The sequence below is a fragment of the Capra hircus genome, chromosome 1 (genome assembly GCF_001704415.2).
Source record: "Capra hircus breed San Clemente chromosome 1, ASM170441v1, whole genome shotgun sequence".
NCBI lineage: Eukaryota > Metazoa > Chordata > Mammalia > Artiodactyla > Bovidae > Capra > Capra hircus.
The window spans coordinates 133,074,231-133,080,426 of record NC_030808.1 but is presented as its reverse complement, the minus strand read 5'-3'; positions in this window follow the sequence as shown (position 1 = coordinate 133,080,426).

Below are 6,196 nucleotides of genomic sequence, written 5' to 3'. Positions count from 1 at the left end.
CATCTGTCCCCCACCTTACTTTCTCCTTCCTTCAAGGGGAGGATGCAAACCGGTGATGCTTCATCCTCGCTGTTTTATTGTTTGCTCAGGGATGGTTTCCCTCCGTTTGTCAACGTGACATTAAAAAATCAGGTGCGTCACACTCCCCTCAATTAACAAAGTCGGCACCAGGCCCACTTGCCCCTGCTGCTTCATGTATACCCTCCTCATAACCATTCTCCTACCCCCCGTATCTGAAGACCTGGGTGGTGGCACAGTGGTGGTAGTGGTGACTGGTTTAAAGGGCTGGCAGAACCCTTGCAGCCACACCATTGGGTGAACCCCATAGAGCAGAGGCTCCTGATTAATGCTGTCCTTGCAGCAGCCTAACTTGCTGGACTCCCTCCCCAGCCCATCTCAGCCAACAAGATTTCCTGGTTTCTGCTCACTTTTTTCCCCTCCCACTACTAAATTCTCTGGATGATAACAATAAGACATCATCTCCCTAAATGTGCCTCCCTCTTGTGTTCCTGGCCCCCTTTTCCATCCAGCCTCTCCGAATACCACACCCTCATTTCCATTCGATGAACATTTGATGTGGGCTTACTCTACACCTGGCACTGTCACGACCATCCATCCTCCCACTTGGCTCCATGAGGGCCAGAGCCCTGCCTGTGCTGCTCCTCACATATCCCCACACCAAAGATGCTCAATGACTATTTGTGGGATGAATGCCTATATAGGAGGAGACAGTCACGCAAACAACCAATAATGCACAATGTGATCAGTGCTCTAAAAACCTTGAGTACAACATCCTTTGGGAACTCAGAAAAGAGAGCAATTAATTCTGCATTTGTAGGATGCTTTCCAGGCAGAGGCCACTGATCATGCAAAGGAATGAAAACACATTAGTGTCATGAGGCTGGTTCTTGCTCAACAACAAAGCCATGAGGCCACAAAAGGGCTGGACCTAGACTCCTCTGTGTGGATTCTGGTGAAGGTAGCCCTGCCTCCCAGATGAGCTTGGGTCCCTCGGGAAAACCAGGGTCTGGGCTCTGCTCTGTGCAGTCTCCTGGGGTGGGCTCTGGGGACACCAGGATAAATCAGACCTGCTGCTGCCCTCAAGGAGGTCAGCGCCAAGTAAGAGAGAGACAGAGTGGGCAACTACTGTCCAGTGTGTGTAGTACAGTAATGCCTGATGGTTCTGCCAGCCCAGGGCAACGAGCCATGCTGGCTCCAGCCACTGTGAACTCTGAAATGGCAGGAATGGCCAGAAATGAGAGACAGAGACATGTTTAAGGAGTTGATGTCTTTGGGAAATACACTCAAGACACTGGTTTGTTGTTAGAAGGCCAGGGAAGGGATGGAGGACATCTAGCTCCGGTCAGCTGCCCCCAGGGAGATAGCCTCTGGTGTCCTGGAGAGCCTGCACTCCCAATGCTCACCCCAATCCCAAACCTGCTGCACACAGTGACATGCAGAATACGGATTCTGCAAGAAGGCAGAGACTTCTGCGAGCACCGGGGACCTCGTCTATCTCCTTCCACCCACAATGGCTTCTACTCCATTCCTTCCTTCTGGTCTTCTCCCTCCTGAAAAAAGAGACAACATAGAAAGAGACAAGGACGAGAAAGCAAGACTGTAGAAAAGAGAAAGAGGAGAAAGGAATGAGAGGAAAGTGGGAGGTGGTAGCATCATGAAGGCACCTTAGCCCTAAACTGGTGACACAGTGTGGCTTTTCTAAGGGTGCAGTAGACCCTAGAGGCCTCTGCTCCAGAGTCTGGCGGGGAGAGGGCCTTCCCCAGAGCCTCCTGAAGGGTCCTGGGGAGCCAGGATCACTGCCCTGTGTTCTGTGCCCCAGTCCCCCATGCCTCCTTCCCAGCACGGTAGTACTCTGATCCCAGAGGGTCAGCCAGCAAGGGGCACAGGGCACAAAGACTGCTGTGGATTCTCCCCTCATCAGGTGTCCATCTTTCACCAAAATTCTAGTGAGGCTACTGGCCTCGCCTGACTCTGCGTGTGGGAGAACTCAGAGACCCAACCATTTACCAGCTTGTCTTCTGCTTAGGACAATTCTGCACTTCAAATTGCTTCGGTTCAAACTCCTCGTGATTTTTCTGGGCTGCTGGGAGGAGAATGTATTGATTCTGCGTTTTGATAAGGTCAGGAGTGATCAGCTCTGACAGTCAAGTGGATGCGCTCTCCCTTCCGCCCCCCACCTCCCAGCTGGATGTGGTTCCACACGTGGAAAAGTGGGGAGAGAAACAAAGATGGGGGAGGGGGAGGCAGCAGCCGTGTCTCAGTGCTTCGGAAAACCTCTTTAAGCCCCATCAGCAGAAGCAGGCTCCTCTCGGGTTGCAATCTCGGATTAGCAATAAGGGCACACTTGATCTTTTCCCAGTTCAGTGCCATTTTCCCTTCCCTCTGTGCCTTCCTGCCCCCAGCCTACACTCCTAGATGGTGACTCTCTTTCCTCCAAAGAACCAATTAAGTTGCATGTAACATCGGCAGACTCCCAATGACACTGATTAACGTTCAGAATCTGCAGGGTTGTTCAGACAGATGACTAGTAGGGCAGAGAAAAGGCTCCACTGAGGTTTCACACAGCTGATTTGAACTTGATGAGAAAATGCCTGAATCATCCTCACTTGGCTGAGGCCACTGGGTGGGGAGGCTGCCTGGAATGCCCTCTCCAGCAAGAGCCCACCGCTCCCCAGGAAGGGCAGGCAAGTACAGCCCAACCTGCCAGCCAAGGGCTGACTCCCTGGAGGCCTTCCAGGTAGTAGCAAAACTCTTTGTCTATGTGTGTCTGAATATCTTTGTAAAGAGAATATCCAGAATGTTCATCAAAATCTCCAGAGGACCCATAATCCAAGAAAAGCAAAGAATGATAGTTCTATAAAATCCTTTCAAAGATCTTTTAGAATGTTCCAGGCTCCCCCAAAACATCTCCCAGTTGACAGTGCCCTGAGATGTCAAGGCCCAGGACAAAGAGGGATTTTTTTTTTAATGACTGCTGGGTCTTTGTTGCTGCAAGCAGGCTTTCTCTAGTTGCAGTGAGGGAGGCTACCCTTCATTGTGGTGCTCAAACTTCTTATTTCAATGGCTTTTCTTGCAGCTCAGCAGTTACAGCTCACAGGCTCTAGAGCACAGGTTTAGTAGTTGCAGTACATGGGCTTAGTTGCCATATGGTATGTGGAATCTTCCCAGACCAGAACTAGAACCTGTGCCCCCTGCATCAGCAGGTGGATTCTTAACCACTGGACCACCGGGTAAGTCCCAAGAGTGATGTCTTCAATGGACCGGGTGTGTTGGTAGAAAGCTTCTGCCCTGACCGTGTGAGGGTCAAGCTGAGAACAAGCTTTTGGCGGGCCTGATAACCAGAGGAAAGGAGCATGAGTACAGTACCAGCATCACAAGAAGCAGACGTCCCCTGTGCTGATGTCAGTTGAATACCAGCTGCAGAAGAATTGTATTCAGATCCAAGTTCCACAGGATTTGGACCAACCGCAGCATATTCAGAGCCACTGACCAGAATGGTTGTTGTGCTTGTGCTTACTTGTTCAGTCATGTCCAACTCTTCACAACCCCATGGACTGTAGCCCACAGGTTCCTCTGTGCATGGGATTCTCCAGGCAAGAATACTAGAGTGAGTTGCCATGCCCTCCTCCAGGGAACCTTCCTGATCCAGGGATCGAACCCACGTCTCTTGTGTCTCCTGCATTGGCAGGAAGATCCTTTACTAGTGCCACCTGGGAAGCCCCCACCACGATGGTGAGAGGCCTAAATCACAACATCAAACACAACAGAAATCACAGACACCGCTACCAGGCACAGTGTTAGGTGCTTCAGGCATTGGATCTCAGTAAATACTTATACCAACAATCGTAAGAAGTATCTCCATCTCCACTGTACAGATGAAGAGGTTGGGATTCAGAGAGAGAATGTGTTTATCATCACAAGGCCAGTATGTGGAGATGGTTGGATTTGAGCTGATGTCCATGTAACTTCAAAGACTGTGCTTCAGGGACCAGGCCACAAAGGAACCAAGCCAGAACTGGGGGTGGCAGGGTAGGGAGATGGGAGAAGAGAACCCCTGGAAACAGGATAACTGAGAAGAGACTTACCTATTGCTGCAGAGAAGAACTGGGAGTAAGAAGGGAAGTAACTAGAAGGCAGATTTCAGATTGTGGAGTTCTACTGGGATTTTTCCCACAATAGCATTAGATGGTAAGTCAAGGTAACTGCCATGCTCTTGGTCCCCTTCCAAGAAAAATTTCCCCACTGTAGCCCCTGCTGAGAGAGGCTATTTCTTGAACAGAGATAACCATGGTTTGCTCTTTGCAGCCCCTTTACCACACTGATTGGAACAGAAGTAGACTCCAGATTCAGAGCAGTCAGACCTTGGGGAAACCCAAGACCAACAGTGCTTTAGTTAAAATACTACTTGCTGCTGAAACATGCAAACCCTAACTTGTATGATGGCTCAGACCTGATATAGACTTATCTTACTTGTGTAAAGTCCCAAGTGGAGGTTCCTTATCGGCAAACAGGTCTCCTGTGAGCGGTGATTTAGGGACTCAGGACTGTTTCCATTTTGTGCTTCCACTACTTTCAACATGCAGCTTCCCAGATCACCATGCTGATCCACATCAAGCCAGAAGAAATGGAAAGATTGTGGAACATTGTACTTGAGATGTTTTATGCCAGGCCCAGCTCACATCACTTCAGTTCACATGCCATTGGCAGGAACTTGGTCACATGGTTGCCCCTAGCTACAAAGGAAGCTGGGAGATGTAGTCTAGGCATGTGCCCTGGAAGAAGAAGAAATCAGCTGAAGCTTTGTCAGCTCTGCTAGGAGGAAAGAGAAGCTAGACACTCAACACAGGTGCAATTGCAACATTATTTCTAGTCGTCTCTCTTGTAATTCTCTCCCTGAGGACCTCAAGAAGGAAACAAACATTCCTTATCTAAAACAATAATCCTCCTGAGAGTTATGTACCAAACAGGAAGCCCACATGACCCAGGGCCCCACTAAATAGTGAATCATACTATGGCCAGTTCACAAGTTTGTCCCCAAAGCTGTAGACCAATAGCTCCCACCTACGAAATTGTAGCACTTCAGATGTCTCTATTTGATGCTTTTCTGGAAGCCTCCTAAAGCAACTGGTCTTGGCTCCATGAGTTCTTGTTCATTCTCCTGCTGGCTTCACCCACTATCACCCTGCTTGTCACATTGATGTCTGGCAATGCCATTCTGCTGTATCAATGGCACACCACCCACCCCACCTGCACCGACTTGTTCTGGAGTTCCTATACTCCTTGGAGCACCTCTTCCTCTCCTGCTTGCCTCCCAGAGTTTAGTCCCCACTTGTCTCTAAACACAACCCTCAGAGCTCCCTGTACCAGGACTGTCCAGTTGCACAGTTCAGTAGCACCACCCACAATGTAATCTACATAAATGATGCCCCCTGAGTTGTGCCCTGGGCAGCCCTAAGTCAGATACTGGGAGAAAAATCATTGACCCCACGTGCCAACTTCTCCAAAACCTCAGCTCTTCCTACATCAGGGACTCAGAAACGTAGTATATTCTAATTTTTCTGACTAAAGTTTAATATGGAGAAAACTAAGATATAACCATACAAGCACAGAATGGATTAGGTTAGATTGTATTTCTTTTTTTTTTTAATCATTTTATTGGAGTATAGTTGAGTTCCAGTGTTGGCTAGTTTCTGGTGTACAACAAAGTGATTCAGTTATATATTTACAGATATTCATTCTTTTCCGATTCTCTTCCCATATAGGTTATTACACAATACTGACTATGGTTCCCTGTGCTATACAGTAGGTGCTTGTTGGTTATCTATCTTATATGTAGTAGTGTGTGTATGTTAATCTCAAGCTGTAATCTATCCTTCCCCTAGATTGCATTTAATTGACCTGTCTGTTCTCACCTGGGAAAGTGAAACACTGATCTTAGTTTCAAAACCAGTTTCTGTGGGTGTCTGTCCATCTCTCATCCACCTTTGACATAGTAATCAAAACCTCTGATAGAAACAGAAAAGTTATAACTGTCACAATAGAGTCATTTGCTGAAAGCACTTACTTTATTTGTGTCTTTATCTGTAACCATATATTCAGTCTGCCATCTTGGTCCATAACTATTTGCATGAAGGTTGTTTCCTTAGGCCCTACCTGACACACACCTGTTGATGAA